Here is an 18,224-nt window from a genome sequence, read left to right on the forward strand (position 1 = left end):
TCCTCCTGGCTTGCGTGTGGCCTTAGTTGCATGTGTTTGTTGCCCGCAGCGTCTGCAGGTCGGGCTATGAGAAGCGGCAGTCTGCGTGCCTGCCCTTGGGATCCCTGGCTGGTGGCTGGGCTGCAGCCTTGCTGTTCCCTGGGGAGGAATCCTGGCGAAAATGACATCACACGAAGCCCAGCTGTTGCTATCCTGTTTTCAGTTGACTCGCTCCTTTTCACTGTTGTGAAGCATCCTCCAGCCAAATACACCCCCACCCCCGCCCAGTTCCTTTGCTTCCAGTGAATTTGCCCTGTCCAAAACACTTCACACAGCTTTTTTTGCCCACTTCCAACAATTCAAAAAGTAGGATGTTCCCTGAAAACGCTCAAGCCAAGGTGGGGTTTGAGCTCCCTCCTGCACGTCCCCTGCCAGGTTGGATCCCAGGGGACATCCATGGTGTCTCTTGTGGAAGCAGCAGTGGCTACCATTTGGTGTGGCCAGAGCAGCTGCTGCATGCTGGTTGTCAGGATACTCTCTAGCTTAAACTTTCAAAAAACCCACCAAAAAACCAACTAGTATTTACACATGTGGTAGGAACAGTGTCTATAATCACAACCACATTTTCTGGAAATGTTACTTCGCTTTTTTGTACAGTGAGAAATAGAAAAAAAGATATTCCTTTGCTATTATAAGACATTTGGAGAGTTTTCTCGAGTAGCCCTTCTGCCTCAGTGGGACAGACCTTGGAATTTAGCAAGGAAATAAGCTTCAGTCATACAAGGACTAATGCACACGTTTCATTTTTTCATGGTCTGCTGAAATCTGTTTTCATTTTGGCCACCTGACAGAGGCTTTAAAAGTATATGTATATACTTCATTTCTTCATGCTAATTTTTAATCTACTGTAACAATTTTTTATTCTATGACAACAGTTTTAGCTAATGACCTTTCATCCTTTTCTTGGCATTGCTACCACAGCTGTAGGTTGAGAGGAATTTCTCCTGCTGTTGTTGGTCTCCCCACGATCTTTTAGCTCTGGATGTGTGCGCAGAGAAAACCGGTTGGAATGTTTCACATGGTGGTTGGCAAATATAAACCCAGGGGGAAGCCTAATGTGCTGGAAGCTGGTACACACCAGCAATTAACATCTTTTGCTTCCTGATTTTTGACAGCTTAAAAGGGTTTGAATGTTGGGCAGGCTTGGAATTTAAGCAGAGGCTATAAAAAGTAGTTGGGCCTTATTCACAGAGGGATAAAACTTTGTAAGGAAGGAGTCCAGACCTAACTCTGTGAATAACCACTTCAAAGTGGATATTAGGAATAAGCAAAGGGAGTAGAAAGAATGGAAAAATGGATTAATCAAAGAAAACGACATCTTAGAAGTTAGGGAGTGTAGGCATAAAGTGCCTTCCGTGCCAGAAGTAAAGCTGAGTTAGACCCTCAAAGGAAATAAAAACAAATAGCAAAATGTTCTTCAGGCACACATACCATGAGATGAAGAAGAGAAGAGGCAGGGGTGATGAAAGGAGGAGAGTCAGGACACGAATGCATAGCATGTAGTGGAAATGTACATAGAGGAAATTAATGCATGGAGATAGACATTATCTCATCCAAGTGGAACAAATCATAAAGATCATAATGTGATGATAATTTGGACTAGGTGATCATTACAGATCCCTTTCAACTGAAATGTTCTAATTTCTGGCCCAGATATCCAACAGCATTGGCCTATCAAGATCATATCTGGCTGTGTAACAGCATCACTGACATGAGCAACAAAACATAATTTGAGAGCAGCAAAATTGTTTTAGCATTTAAAAAGAGGAAAAAATGATTGAAGGCTGATCCAAATAAAATACAAGACTTTTGGATAAATTTATCAGGAAAGAATAATACTGGACATGATGGCAGCTAGAAATGGACTAAAATACAACATGCATTTACTATAAGTGAATGGTGCAGGACTAACCTGATGGCTTTGTAAAGTAACTAGCTTTCCAAACAGGGAAAAGCTAGTACATGTCTTCTGTCTGATGTCTTCTTTCTGCAGGCTGAAATGAGAAGAAAATATGTCACCATCAGAGGAATGAGGCCCTGGTATATCTTTCCTATGGGCATGGCAAGGGCAAACAAGTGCATTATAAGGCAGCTCTTGATTAGTTCACAAAAAAAAGGGTCATATTTTCCCTTCCTGAGGCAGCACATATCCCTAGATACATCTTCCTAAGTATCTGCTGTTTATTTTTTAGACTGTTTCTTCTTGATGCTAAAACTCACTGCCATAGGTTTGGAGCCTATGTCTTCATTTGCCCCTTTTAGCTGCTTTTTTAATGCCTGATCTATTGTACTGTTCTTAATAAACAATGAGATAGCAATGCTGCCTGTGCTTGCACATTCCTGCACCCACTGACTCCCACAGCCAGGGCCAAAATGGTGGGAACTTTCCACTTAGTACTGTGGCATTTGGATCAGCCTTCTGGAGGAAGGCAACAATACTCCATGTTTCAGAGGAACATTCTATTCTGAGGCAAATAGCTAAGCTTTTTGTGTGTGTGTGTGTGTATGTGTTTTAATGGGAAAGTAATCAGAGCCATGTTTCAAAAGCCAGCTTTTAAACTGTGCTTGCAGATGCCTTTCTCACAGTCCAGTCCCAGTATCACCACTGTGATATAGGCTAAGTCAAGGGCAAACAGACCTTATGCTTCAGTGATCAGATGAAGGTCAATCTCCATGACATTTTATCTTGTGTAATTGAGTAGATACATGGAGGATGTGAAATATCGCAGCCTTCTGAAGCCTAAATAATTGGCTTGTGCCAAAGGTAGGATTAATGGAGCTTTAAGTTGCATTTTGCCCTGGAAAATCCCACTATCCTTTTGCAGCTGTGACACTTGGCTGCCAGAAAAGTTCTTCTGTAGGAAAGTTTCTGAAGAGAAAAATCAGCCAAATGACTAGAGTAGCTTTGTCATTGATAGAGGTGAATTTTCTTCATGGGAATTAAGGGCCTTTTGGAAAAAATAGATGGTATTCTTGCCTTTATCCTGTAGCAGAAGACTTTGTGGCTTCAGGGCTGTTAAACTCACAGTTTCCATAGTGTGTTAATCACTGATTCAGAATTTGTCTTCCCTGGAGATACCTCTTGGTATCTAACCATATGCACATTCTGATGAGGAGAAACATAGTTAATAACAAGGTAAAAAAAACTCAAAAAGCCCCACTAAACAAAAAAGAAACCCAAAAGAACCTCCAAAACCAGAAAAAGAACCACATGGTAGCACAGTAACCTTGGAAACGTTCAACTAAGTTACAGATAGGCAGTATTTTCCTACCTGAACAGGAACAAAACCAGCAATGTGTGGCACACTCAGCTGAAGAGAGGCAGCTAAAACCCCCACGTGAGGGGATTAACAAGGACAATCTCACATCCCCTGCACCTGGACCCTATTTAATAATAAGAGAAGTTAAATATGATTCTCCTGAGGCCATTAAAAATCTCGATCCAAATCTCAATTTTATCCAGCGACTACAAGAAATGTTGTTTAAAAGCATGAGGTAGAAACAGTACCTAGATGGGGAAAACAAAGTAAAAATCAAGAAAAGAAGAAAAAAATATAGCCTATGCAAGCTGAAATTCAGTGCTAACAATGTAACAAAGGTGATACTGCCCATCCAGGAGCTTTAGGGACAAAGAAGACCCTCTGAACTCCCTGGGCTGCTTTCCAGCTCTGCCTCTCTAGCTCTTCCTTCAACTACTCCCTTCTTCCTTCCAGGAAGCTGTCAGTGAAGGTGACAAACAGGTGGTCACTTCAGTCTGAGTGATGCTTTGCTACTGAACATTCCCCATCCAAACACTCCCTCACCATACACGCTGCTGGAACTCTCTGCAGACGTGGACATGGGCTGCCATCATCTTTCCTCCAGACAATGTTTTGAGTATCTGCTACATTAAACTCAACACAAGATTAAAGCAAAAGGAGAGGAAGAGTTCTGGTGAATAGAGGAAAAGTTCATGCTGCTGTAGAGCAACACATTTTAATTCTTTTCATCCAAATACAGTTTAAGTGTTACTCCAGAAGCCCCATCTTAGAGCATCACTACTAAACAGAACATACCTCTTCCTCCCTTTTAAGTTTCAAAAGTCATTAAGCAAATATTATTTTATCCCTATCAAAAGGAAGAACTCAATTTCATTTTACCTCTGAAAGTACCAATTAGCAACTTAAAGCATGGTATGATTTGTCTTCAAAAGAAATTCTAGAGAAAACTGAGATGGTTGGGATTTTGTCACTAGATCTTTAAAACAGTCATAAAGGTTTTTTCAGACAGTAAATAAACTACACAGACACATCCCACATGTTGGCAGCATAGCAGGTAGCATAAGCAAATACAAATTCAGAAATCTATCACCACAAAATACTTAATATAGTCTCAAATGGGCATTAAAACGTGATGCTTAAGGCACAACCCGCGTTAGTAGTTTAACAAGGCTTCAGCAACCACAACAAAGAACACAAGTTGTTTCTCAAAGAGGGAAACATGATTAAATACACAGAATGTTAGAAGCAGTCTCTTCAGGTGTCATCCATTCCCTGCTTCAGCCTCTCTGCTATTTTTGCAGCCAGACAGAACATGGAATTCAAGAGTGGAATCCGTCTTGTTCAATTACTCCTGTTAATTACAGCTTTTGTGTCCATGCTTTATGTTATTAAGGTCATTTGTATTAGTGCTAAACTTAGATCTGGAGAAGTGCAAGCAGCTGAAAACCTGAAATCTCCAAGTGCTGTGTTCTGGCCTCCATAAGGTGAGCAGACAGGCTATGGGACCACTTGAAAGGCTCTCTACCAACAGAAATAAACAGAAATACAAATCATCCAGATTAAATTAAACAAAAGAAAGAAGAAGATAGGGAAATGGTTCACAGTCTGCTGGTCTGACAGATAAATAGAAAAAGGAATCCAAGGAGATTTCACGCGTTGCAAACCAAAGTGATACATCATTGTGTGCATGTAAAAATGCGTGTCTGCTTGCCCCAACCCACCACACCGCTACTGCCCTGCAGGTTTTAGTTGCTTTTTATTTAATTGAGCGAGTCCATGGAACAGAATATTGCTCAGTATGGAATTGTGCCTGGAGTGAGCGGTGTGGTGCAGAGTCGAGGTGTGATTCTGACAGCGTCTCTGTAGGTGGTGCTGCAAGGCAGAGAGATGTGTGGAAGAATCTCCTGTGCTATTTTCAAAATTCGGTCCCTTGGTTTCCTAACCAGCTGTTGCTATTCCAGGGTTCTTAAAAGAAGGACGTAATTTCCCATAATTTCTTATTATTTTTTCCTTTATTTTGATGAGATATCATCTGAAAACACCCACTGGAAATGTAAACAGAGTTCTATTATCTCCTCTGTGTTCTCTCCCTGGAAAACTGCAGTTGAACAGACTGTCTTTACATATTGATCTAACCTTACCAGAATTTTAACGGCAGATTGTGGAATCTGATGAATTAGAAAAGACTATCTGAAAAAGAATAAGTTGATCATGCAGAGACCCAATGTAATGGGTGTTTCAATTATAAAGAAATTCACATTTCTACGTGGGCTCTGCCCTGTTTTGCTCTACACTCAAATGTGGCCTTGATTTCAACTGCCCTTCTGCATGCTGACAAATGGTAGAATGTGAACGTGTCTGCACTCTTCCCTGCTACTGAAATGCAATAAATCCAAGTGGAATCAAGTCTTACTTCAAGCTGGGTAGGCAGTGAAGACTGATGTGTCTGCTTGGAGGGCTGCGAGGAATTTTTTAATCAAAATTCAGCTGCAAAAATGTGGTGTTCACAGGCAGACATACTTCACATACATAATTAGTCAGGCAACCTTGTTCAAAGGCAGATGTGAGAGTTACAGTCTATGAGCTTGTCCCCCAGTCTTGTGACAGGCTAATAACGCTTGTGGTACTTAAACAATGGAACAACTTTGTCATCTAATATTGTGCAAAATTCCTTTCCTCAGCTAGGCACTATATTAAATCTTCTGTGTCACCACAGTGTTAGGTCACCCCTGCAGCAAAGAGAAAAGATTGCTCATTGTAGGCATTTATATCTCTGCTTATCCTAATTACCTCTCCGGTAGTCACATGAAGATATTCTGTATTTAAATTGATATATCAAATGCAAAAAACTTGTTGCTGGCCTCTTTCTTGTAAGATACATATCCACAGATTTTAGATCAAGATTTTAGATCAGGATACCTGGCTGTCATGGATGGATGTTTTAGCTGAGTGAGCATTGTGGAACTGGATGTACAGCCATGGTTAGATGTACAGCCATGGTTAGATGCTCATCCACAGAAACAGCAGTGTGAATTCAAGCTGTTTCTGTATCCAGCTCTTTGCTATTGACCATAGCAATGATGTTACCCTGCAATTTATCACAGTATGCTCTGTGAGTGCTTCTTGTGCTTTAGTGCAAGTCAATCAGTTTAGTTACTAATATAGCAGCTTTCCTTGAGAGGTCAAGTGACCACAGTTGATACACTCGAGTGCTGAGGAGGGTTAGCTCAAAGCTACTCTGAAAACCCATATTTGAGGGTTGAACGGTACCATAGCTGGAGAGACAGGAGGGAAATGTGTTGTTTGCATACTGTAGCAGAGTCCCACCGTACCTCAAGTACATCCATAGATGAAAAGATTGTAATCAAAATAAGTAGAGAAGGGAAGTATTATTATTCTTCTTTTAGGGATGAGGAACCAAGCCATGAAGAGATTCAATAAGCAGTTCCCTTGCAGATATGCATAATTCAGGAGCTGGCAATGAAACACAGGACTCATCATTATTGCCATTTTACCCATGGAAAAGCCAAGTCACAGAACAATAGTGGCTTGCTCAAGGTCACACAGAGTATTTATAGCAAACCCAGGACCTGAATGTGAAGGTGCCAAGTCCTGGTCAGCACTTTTCCCAAGGGAATCATGGATAAAGACATTAGTGTCAATAGTTACCCCAAAAGCATCAGAATTTCAGAAAGAGAAGGAAGACTGTTCCGGAAAAAGATGCCTGTGCTTGTGTTAGAGAAAGAACCTTTGACTCCAGTATCCTCAGCAACTCATACTTGAGTTGTTGTGATCCTAATTAGTAGCAATGTTCCACTTACAGAAGGTTTTATCTCTTTAAATTAGATGGGTTTTTTTCCAACTAATACAATTAAAGAAGGCAATTCGGAAAGATGTATTACAGTAGATCACAGTCTGACATTCATTCCAGCAATAACAACTGTTATCAAAGAAAGATCTTTTTCCTAAACATAGGAAACAAGTCAGGCTAATGAAGACATGAATATGTTTTTGCACATTACAATGTAAAAATAATCAATGAAATAGTGAAAAAAATCTAGTCAGTCTGCATAATGAGTATTATCTTGCACAGAACTAGCCTGACTCTATAATGAATAGCATTTAGCCATAAATCATTCTGAAACGAGAGGGAAAGAAGGAATGGCTCTACTAATTTCAATGCCACTTGAGAGCAGCAGAGGGCACAGAAGAGCAGGTTCGTATTTAACACATCTTCACTTTTTTGGCCTGAATTTTCCTGCAGAATCAGGGACTGCAACTCCTGCTTTTCTTAATGAACTAGTGCCAAGTGGCTAGCAAGTGGGGATCCTCTAAACAAGGAATCATAAATTTTCAGACTGGTTTTCTGACATTTAGAACTGCTGCTTGCAGCTGATGTATTATGCCAAGATACTGCCATACATGGCTGTACGTGTTTATTGCTATTCTCAGAGGTGCTTAGAAATGGGAAATGCTAGAATCTGAGATAAGTACAAAGATGATGTAAGAGCACAAGGAAGGAAACTAGACCAAGGGAAAAAAGTTTATTAGAGCAAGTGGAGCAAGTCGGGGAGAGGAGTCAGAGCTGCAGCTGAGGATGGCCATGGGGAGATGATGAAATGCCCTTTCTGCCTTAAATAGCATCAGAGAAAAAAAAAGAAAAGAAGAGAAGAAGAAACCATACATCTGAAATCAAAACCAAGGGCTTGCAAGGAACATCCAAACAGCAGCTCCAAGAAAGGAACTGCTCTTGTTTCTTTCTCTTTTTCTTATAGTTCAGAATCACAGGGTATCTAGAAGAACTTTTACCACCATCTGTGAACTTTCACTCCCCAGAGCAAGGCATCAGGAGAACATGTCTTATTGACTCCATTTATACATGAAGAAACTGAAGCAAGGGAGTATGATGCTGATTTGACCACCAGTTTTTCTCCAAGCTGTCCTGGTTTGATCCCTCTGAAGACATGGATGTCTGACCTTGGATGACTCATGCAGCCCAGACTCAAGTAGTTTACCTCCCACTGATGTCCCAGCATTTGGCTTTAGGCCAGGACCCTTCAGCTGTTGCCTGTGGGCTCCAACTGGTCAGCAGTAGTAGTGAATATCCCCTTCAATCATCTGCACCTTGAACTCCCCACGCACCCCCATTGCTGGTAGAGGATCATCCAAAGCACTGTGGTCAGAGTGGTTAGGACCTCAGCGCTGCCATATGTAGGCTGATCTGGGCAAGCTCTGCATTCTCCAGGCTGTATGGCCCCATCTCTGTGCTGTGACCTTGTTGCATCCCTGCGGGGAAAGATGATCCTGTGCCCTTTGGCTGTGCTTTGCAGGGCTGGTCACATCTTCCCACCCTTGGAGTGCATCCACCATTGACCATAGAGGTTTCAGGATCCTTGGAACCCTGAGGTGAGCTGCAAGGGAAAAAAAAGACCCATGTCTGAATAGTTGTATCTGAAGAAAGGATGCATCCAGCCTCTGCCACTCCAGGCTGGCTGTTTATCTTGACACATCCACCCCATTTTCCTTTCATGGGAATGTCTGCCTTGGCATCTGTCCCCCTTAAAATCTGTAGAAGAGGTCATCAGAAGCACTCAGCCATCAGGAAACACTGAGCACAAAGACCACAGTGGGATTTAGGGTGTCTGAATCTGGGTTATTCTTGGTGCTTCCCCACTTAGAGACCAGGAGGTGTTCAGTAGCAAAGGGCCTAGGAAATGGTCTAAATGCTGACCCGCTTTCCACTTTTGCACAGCTGTGGAAGATGGTGGTCTGGGAGAAGTTAATGGGACAGAATTTGGCTTCTCATGTTTTTTTTTGAGGTATTCTGTCTAAGTAGGCTCAGCAGCTTTGCCTATCCCCATCTCAGTTTCCTGACCAAAGATGAGGTGTGAGGAACTGAACCACATTCCCTGGGAAGAGCTGATAGAGCCTCCCCCGCTTCTCACCCTCCTTTGGTGCGTCAAACCAAAACAGCTGCAAACTTCTTGTGGCTGGAGATGTGCTGAGTGGCCTGGCAGGAGTTCAGGGAGAGGTAAAGGAATCCCACCCACCAGTAGCAAGGTCTCTGTGCCACCGCCAGCCCTTGCGTGCCCCAAATCCCGTCTTCCTGGCAATTGCTATCTCCATAAATACCAGTGGGCCAGCAAGAGAAGGGACCTGCATCACTGGACTGTGTGCTATCGTGTGAAATATGAGGTGCCATACAATACACTGGCATTAGGCAAAGGAGTTGTCTGCTGATGTGGTGACACGCTTGAGGCAAAAGTGGAAAATTTGATCCCTTCCTGCCCGCGGTCTCGCAGAGGCTGTGGTGAGGCACGCTTGACTTGCTGTGCTCCAGGATGCTGAGGGAAATGGGAAAATGAAACACATGGGCCAGCACCAGCTGCAGTTCGTGAACTCAGACGCGTCAGGTTGGCAAGTGCCCACAAGGCCGTTTGGTTTGCTGAGCCTGGGTCCCACCACAGCTGGATTATTCGTGCTGAGTGCAGCCCTGCCAGGTTTGTCTCTGGTGAAACTCAAGGGAGGTGAAGAATGCTGAGCTGCTTTTGGCAGTGTTATATCAGAGGCGACTTTGGCCTTTAGTTAGTCTGGCTCCGGATCCAGCTCAAAATGTCTCCCTGTTGCATGAATTGCTGGTTGCCCTTTCCACCTCCCCACAGGACCAGCTGCCTGCTTTCCTGTTGAATCAAAGGATGGCAGCAGCATCTGTGTTTGATTCTCCTCAACATACAGTCCAAGGGTGACAGAGACCTGTGAACATCTTTCTGTGCTCCCTGCATCTGCTTCTCCACCTTTCTCTCCCTCATTTCTGAATCCAGATAACTTTTCTTTATTTTAAAGCAAGATGGTAGCTGTGATACAGAGATCAAAACCCCAAACAAAGAAAATCACCTCCCCTGCAGCTGTATTGTTAATTTCTTTTTGTTGTCATGGCCCCAGCTCCAGAATGATGCTGTCTATAGAACAACCATGGAACCATATCACTGCAGTAAGTGCTAAGAGACCCTGAATTGTATATGTAATCCATGCGTGGTCTGACAGCAGAGCGAGAGCAGGGCAGGTGGCAGCAGGCACAGGCAGCTGATGGGTGAGGAATCTCCCTCCTGATGGGGACTGTGTTGTGAAATGCACCTTGGTGAGATTTCTCCTATACCTCAGAGCAGTCCTGCAAACACCTGCCTCCCTCCAAGTGCCACTCCTGAGAGCATCTCTGTTCCTAACTTAACCAAGAGCTAGGCAATTTTCTTTGGGTTGCCATGTGGGCTTTGTAAAATCAGTTTCCAAAGCAGCCCAACAAAACCACACAATGAATACTAATTTCTGTCAGTTCTAGCACGGCACTTGCACAGGGGAATGAGAATCTCTGACATGTCTGTGACACTCCCTTGGGTTGGTGTGTACACATGCACTCATCCAGAAGGATTTGTGGTTGTTTACGTAGCACAAGTGTCTCAAAACAGATCTGTTTGCTCTGAAGAGCAAAGGATTAATGAATAATGTGCAATTAAAGCCTGCACAGGAGGTAGCAAGTACAAACAGCTTCAGCTCTGCTCCCTTTCCAGGATTTGTTTCATGTGCATGTTAAGGAGTGCTTGTTTAAACTAATACCTCTCCTTCTGTTCTTTGGGAGAGATTTTTCATCAGGGCTTTAGAAAGGCAAGTACAGAATAATGCTTCTCATAACACACGTGCCAGCCACTCGTGCAGCAGCTCAACAGGCATGTGCCCGGCGGGCAGCAGCAGTGGTAACCGAAGGGCTCAGGGCTGATGCCTACAGCCCCTGCTAGGAGGAAAAGGTTGGTCTCGTTGGGGAGCGTTTGCCTGGGCCCCTGGAGATGCAAATCCAACACCCTGCACAGTGATCTGTGCTGACACACATTTCCTGCGTGACCTCCAGCGAGCTGCTCGGGACTCTGACAGACAAACTGTGCCAAATCTTCCCTGGGTGGCAAAGGTATAAGCCTCTGTTTTTATAATGGAAGGGGAGAGAAGCACAGATGTCTGCCAGGTCCTCAGCCTCTGCAATTCCCAGTCTGCTGTATTAGCTTACGCTGATGATTTAATTCATGGCAATGAACTGTGAACTGCAGTGGCTGCGAGCTGTGCTTTCTGTGGGAGCTGCTGGGCTGTGACAGCAGCTGCCAGCAGAGGAGCAGTGATCAGCTCTAGTGCCACCACCTCGGACTACCAGAGCTGAGCCTGACAGATCCTCACCCACCTACTGGGGCCTGTCTGCTCTGTGCCCAGGCCTCCAGCAAGAAAGGCTGCATTCCCACACTGGTTTTGAGCTCTTTTGAACATTATTCAGCCATCCTGGGTTTGGCAGTTCCGGCTCATGCTGGTGCTGTTGTGAGAGGGAAAGAACACACAGGGATAAACTCTTTGCTGCTGCTGACTGCAGAGACCAAACCCCAGGGAGTTCAGAGATGAGTTTTCAGATCAGCTCATTGCCTAGATGTTGAACTCAAGGACATGAACTTTGTTTCTGTTTTGAAGGTGGGAAAACCCTGGCACAGGAAGGATGCATGGAAATGGAAAAGATGAAGAGACAAACCTGTGGCTGAGTCAGAGGTACAAATAATGTCTTGAGTCTGAGCCTTCATCAGCAGATCAAGGCCTCTGTATCACCAGAAGAATGTGCTGCAGTATTCAGTGCACATATTGTTCTCCCTCAAAGGAACAGAAGTGTGCACATCATTAGAAGGAAATATTTTATGCTGATCTTTCCCACATGCCTGCTCTGTATCTATCTGGGTTCTAAAGCAGCACTCCTTCTGCACATAATGTCATGCATTTACATCTCACAAGGAAGATCAGACCTCCTCATGCTAGGCAATTGTATTGTGAGACCCTGATAAAACTGTTTTATGGAGATGAATAACTCTTATGGTTTCATGCTTCCTTTCTCTGAAATGCCATTAGATGAACATCAAGTGCTTTTGTATTTATTTGAGGGAATTTCCTTTTAGACTCTGCAAGCAGAGAAAAAAAATGGGAATGGGAAGAGAGGTAGTCCTGAATTATGATCTAACTGGCAGTGCCTCAGTGAGAGCCGAGGAGCAGGGCTTGCTGCCTCATTTGTATCCATCAGAGGTGCCATGAGCTGCAGACTGGGATAAGCTACCTTGTGTGCAGGACTGAAATACCACATCAAAGCACCAAGTGGATCAAAGATGAAAACAACAGGCATTCCTGGCTGGCTTCTGTCAGACCTTTCTGTCTCTTTAGTTTCCTCTTTGAATCTGATAATGGAGCCTGAACATGGCCTTTCATATGCCTTCATTCCTCAAGGCTCAGGAGTATGTATTTCCTTGTCAGTGGGCTTCATGGGGCATAGGATTTCCAGGGCTTAGCTCTCAGGCATTAGAGTGATGGAACAGACCGATGGAGTTGTGGCAGAGCAGAGGGTCTCATGCCCCACGTACACAAAAAGGACCAAGTTTACTAAGAACTGCTCAACAGTGAAACACTGGTGTTGAGTTATAACACACAGTGCTCAGGGAATCAAACCTCTGATTCAAAGACTTATATGAAACCAATCTGTAAGCCTTGGAGAGGACACACTGAGTCACACAGGGTAAAACTGAGAAGGTCACATCTAATGACACACAAGTACTGATGGCAGTTGGAAGGACATTGGAAGTTTTTGTGCTAAATGAAGTAAATGCAGCAACTTCAGGAGCACAAAAAGAAGACTTTCATCCCACAAGTGTTTGAATTCCATCACATAGAAGAGGGTAAGAGGCAGATGACCTTGTGTTGCTCAATGTATATGAAAATCTGGATGTTATCCCTTCTGTACTGTAGACTGCTCCTGCAGTGCTACTTGTCAGAGAGGATCAGAGACATCACAGCATGAAGAAAAGGCTTCATGACATGAAAAACCCTTTAACTTATGTCAGCAAAGTTTTTTTGAGTCCATAGTGGTACTCTCTGGGTGGAAGTCTCCCTGTGAGAGATGTTCTGAGCTGCGCATTCATTGCTGCAGTTTTGTGTCAGAATCAATATATGTGCTTAAGTGAGATTTGTGGAGATGTTGTCCTCTGAATTCAGAGCTCCATACTAGCACATAGAGCCTTAGCAAGGAGCTCTTGAAATTTAGACCCTCATATATCTGTAGGTTCATATAATATGAAATATTATGTTAAAGCTGAACTAGATTCTTTCATGTCAGGGTTGATCTCCAAGATTTATAAAGCCATTCAGACTGGCAGTGAGATGAACAAGGCAATTGTATAGCTCCTTCCCCTGCTCAGATCTGCAAAACGAAAACATTGTGACTCATTGACTAGAGAAGTTGTGTTTTCTTCAGCAGGAAGCTTTGCAGATTCTCTGCTCACAGATCTTGTTACACTCCTCCATCCCACCATTCTGGAAAAACTCCCACAGAAAGACAAGCAGATATTTTAATCACGAAATGGTCCTTATTTCCATTAGCAACAGCTGTTTTCCTTTTAATTTAATTCTCTGTTCTGGAGTCTGCTTATGAAAGTTGCCATTAATTATATTTTTCATCAGTCAGTGATCAGAGATGGCTAAAGGCCCAGCACACCTAATTAGTCCTTCATGTATGATAATGTTTCAGCAAGTCTATAGGTAGTGTGTAGGGCTGATATCTGCTGTGTAGCGGAGCTGTGAGTGGGGCTCCCCAAACTCTTCTGATGTGTGTCTGATAGTGTTACAGCTGTGTAACAACATGGCTGGCTGGGGGCTGCAGTTAATGAGATGTGATAACAGCTAGTGCCAAAAGTGCCTTCTAATGCCACTCCAAGCATGCTAGCAAGAGGCTGAAGAATTCAAGCTGCCTTTGGAAGCTCTTTGAAGACAGGGAGTGCAGAGGCTGGAATGATAGATACTTTTGTTTCGAATGATGCCTCTGTAAGTGTCAATGTTGGCTAAATGCAGTGTGCTAGAGGTCCTTTGCTTTAGCTTCTTGTGTGCAGAAACCTTCTGATCCTCCTTGCTTAAGTTCTTGCAGCTGACCCATCTGTCTTAGGTCATGTAAGGTGCCAAAGCAAAGGTGGCTACTTGTGATGCCAAGACCGTTGCTCTCCTTGTCACTGTAGAGACATTGGGATGACCCAACCTCACTAACCTAAGGATGCAGCTGGGTTTAGGCAAGTATTTGGCTAGGTATTGCAAAAAACTTGATAAGATCGTCCAGAAACTGTGGGCATGAAAAACTGCTCTTGTTTGCTCAACAAGATGCACAATTAGCTTGATTGAATTCTTTACATACCTTGAAGCTGGAGCGGCAGCTTGAATATCAGTCTTAGTTGGAATATTGCCTTCATCTTGAAGGTGTTTGCAGCTGCAGAGAATAGTAGTAGTTATTGGCAGGTAGCCTCAGGTAAGAAACATTTCAAATGCTCCAGTACACAGATAGCTTTGAAAAACAGTCACATCTGTCACAATTGGGTATTGAAGTTGGCGCGTGTGCAGAGAGCTGGCTCTGTTCCTTTGCCCAGGCTGTCACCTGCAGAGTTCATGGCACTGTGGAAAATGGTATGCAGAGAGTAGGGACATGTTTTGTTTATCTTGGTAGAAAAGTGCCAAATGACCAGGTCAGGATTTGTAGCTATATATTACATAAAACAATCACCTTCAGCCTTTCCTATGCTTGAAGGAGTCTGGTGCTCACAATCATTCTTTGCTCACTTCATTTTATTTTGCTGTGAGCTTTATGGGAGGCTGCAGGAAAGTAAAGCTGATGTAGCAACATTTGCTGTACATAATAATAACGATGTGCTGCAGTGAAACCACTTCAGTGCTTGAATAATGAGAGATGCTCTAATATTCTACCTGATCAGACTTAGGGGAGAACGAGTATTCACTCTTCAGTGAGTATTCAATTGACCAGTTTCTGACTGTGTGACCTCACTAAACTCAAAACCTCTTGACTGCAGGAGGAATGAATCTGCCATCTTCATGATGCATCTGCTTCCAAAGCAAAGGGAATTTGCTTTGATTTTCTTGGCTTGTAGAGGGATGAGAGCAACATCTCAAGGAGTCATACAGGATGGGCTCAGGAAGAGTTTAAAGGACAATGAGAAATGCAGGTGACCTGTTAAAGAATATCTCCTGTTCCCAAAGCCTAGAGCACTCAGTACTGTGAAGGGGTGTAACTGCAGACAAATAGATTTGGACACAGAATAACTCTACATTTAATACTACTCTAACTTAACACATTTTTTGGAGAGGGGAAGGCAGGCAAGTGTCCAAATGTTATTCATTGTTTGGTCACCTCTTTGCTAGTTGTTTGATCACCTTAATTTTGAGCTCTCATCTGAAATGTCTCAGCTGGAAAGTGCTGTATTTATGGAGCTCTTGCAGTGGTGATACAAGAAATGTTCTAGCAGAGTGTTATGGTCCTGCTGTCAAGTTCTTTGCTGGAAACCCAGACTAATTCCAGTGCAGCTGATGGGTTACTGTCATGTAAGCAAAGCAGTGTTCATCTCTTGGACATCACCTTTTGGCCTCTTCTGTTGGCAAATGAACCTGATGTAATATTGCAAAAACACATCCTTTGAGTGAAAGTGATAAGAAAGGCAAATGTTTGACTTTAGCCAGAGAATTTAAAACTCAGAGTCTTTTGAAGATTGCTGAGTTCTGTGCTGTGTTAGTCATCCATATCTATCTAAGAAAACACTCATTTCATCACAGCTGATGACAAAAATTCAGACTTGTGAGCAAATGGCTAGGTTGAGTTAAATCACCTCTCTATCTGCTAATGGCATTTTTGCCTTTGCTTGATGATGAAGGTTATCTTGCTGTTTGGAAGTTATAACCTACAACTGTTAGACAGCATTATCTGCAGACTTGGGTGAGATATGTTGTATGAAAAATCCAGGGAATCTGAAACTTATTGGCTTCCATTCACATGAAGCTGAAACACTTCAGGACTCCATCAGCCTTTGCACACCATGTGCCTCCTGCTGTACAGTGGGGAAGGAATAGCAGCCAGCAGATGATGGATAGCAATGCTGCAGCCTGCTGTATGGTTAGGGGTGACATCACTGATAGAAAGGGAAGAAGCTTGAGCTGTTTATAAAACTGCAGTTGGGAAGTTTGCCCCAGACTGCATTAGCCTCTGTTCACTGCCTTACCCTGCTTTTCCCCACTCAAATTCCAAGCTCCTTCAAGGGAAGCAAACATCTGCAGAGACACAATGTTAATTGTTGTACTTAGCACCGCTGTTTACATTTTTGATGCAGGCAAGTCAAAGCATGTCAAGGCCATCCTGATGGCTAAAACAAGCCAGAAATCTTGTTCCGGCTGAAATAACAAGGGGCCGAATTCTGATCTTGTGTACCAAGGAGTTCTGTGTTGGCCCCAGATGACAGAAATCAGAGTCTGGAGAAATCAGAGGGTGCAAAAAAAGTAGCAGAGAGGCTCGTAAGAGAGTGAGTGTGATGGAGTCACCAGGGAAACATTACAAGGTTAATGCAGTTTTCCATTATCTGAAAACATTTGGGGATTACACTGCCTTTGTAAGCTTAGAAAGGCTGGCTTCCCTGGGTCCGACTCCCATCAAAATCCAGCCTAATGGCTCCTTATCAGGAATGATGAATCACTCTTGTGCCTGCACTTTGGTCCCTAATTTCCACTTTTCTTGCATCTGCTTAAAGTCTTTTTTAATTTTAACGTGTAGAGCAGTCTCTGAGCCAAGTGTGGCTCTGGTGTTCACAGTCGTTCTGGTAATTACTGCCCTCGCCAGGTCCCTTTAGGATGCAATTTCAATGGGGTGTGACTTTCACAATATTTTTTTTCTTGTTGTTGCTCGAGCCACTCCAGGAAGGAGCTGTTAAACACGAGTCTCAGCAGGATCCATCATGACTGAGGACAGAACAGAATGTAATGAAACAGGGTGAATACGTGTCTCACTGAGCAGGATATGTTCTCTCAGTTATATGGTTGATAAAGCTTTGGCTGAGGTTCAAAAAGGTGTTCAGCTTTCATCTCTCTGTCTTCCTTCCTCCACTCCCCTAAATATAAAGGGCTGCACTCATACCTCCCATATTCATGGCTGCTTTAATTGGTGGGACGAAGGTTTCAGGAGGGCCAAGGTGTGCCTGTTTAACCCTGAGCATCTCTGTAACTGCAGTTTAGCAACTAGGTTCCCAGATTATGAAGAAATTACATCTATCCAGATGAATATCCATACTAGGGGGAGAGGGAGGATTTGTATCCCACTTAATGATGACTATTTCTTCCAGGCACCAATTGCTCCCTTCATGGGATTCCATTGTCTCAGGAAAGATTCCACATGGATCATAGCAGCTGGGAGTAAAGGAAGAGAAAAATCAATCCCACTGTTCGGCTTTGGTCATGTTGCTGTGCTGTATTTCTGTATCAGCCAACCTCTGTTCATGAAAGTCTCCTTTATCACATTTTTGGCTATGTTTGCTGTGTAAATTACGATACTTGAATTAAGGTCTGTGTTTACGAAAAGAGACAAGAATGATTAATATTAATCTGAGCAAAAATTAAATTAGTATTTTTAATCCTATGGCAATTAATTAAATCAAGGCAGTGACAAATAAGAGAATAGATGCCTGTCGCACTGGCAACTGAAGAAAAGAAAGAAGTTTATCTGATGTAATGTGATTTGGATCAAGCCCTTAAGAAGGAAGAGCCTTTCTGCTTCAAATAATTATTCACTTGATTGCTATCAGAACAGGAATTTACTACAGTGTCTCTGGCCACTCTGTCCTCTTCATGTGAAGAGACTTGGGTTCGCATCCTCATCAGAAATGAGAAAAAAAGCTATGAATGAAAACATGTTGGTGAAGTGTGACATCATTAATGACTGGTACCTGGGAAGGAGTGTGTTAGTGATGAAATAGAATGATTGTTTTCACCCTGAGTTAAGCATGTTTAGGGATGCCCTCCATGTGCAGGGAGATGAACTGGCTGATGATT

The sequence above is a fragment of the Colius striatus genome, chromosome 16 (genome assembly GCF_028858725.1).
Source record: "Colius striatus isolate bColStr4 chromosome 16, bColStr4.1.hap1, whole genome shotgun sequence".
Taxonomy (NCBI): Eukaryota; Metazoa; Chordata; class Aves; order Coliiformes; family Coliidae; genus Colius; species Colius striatus.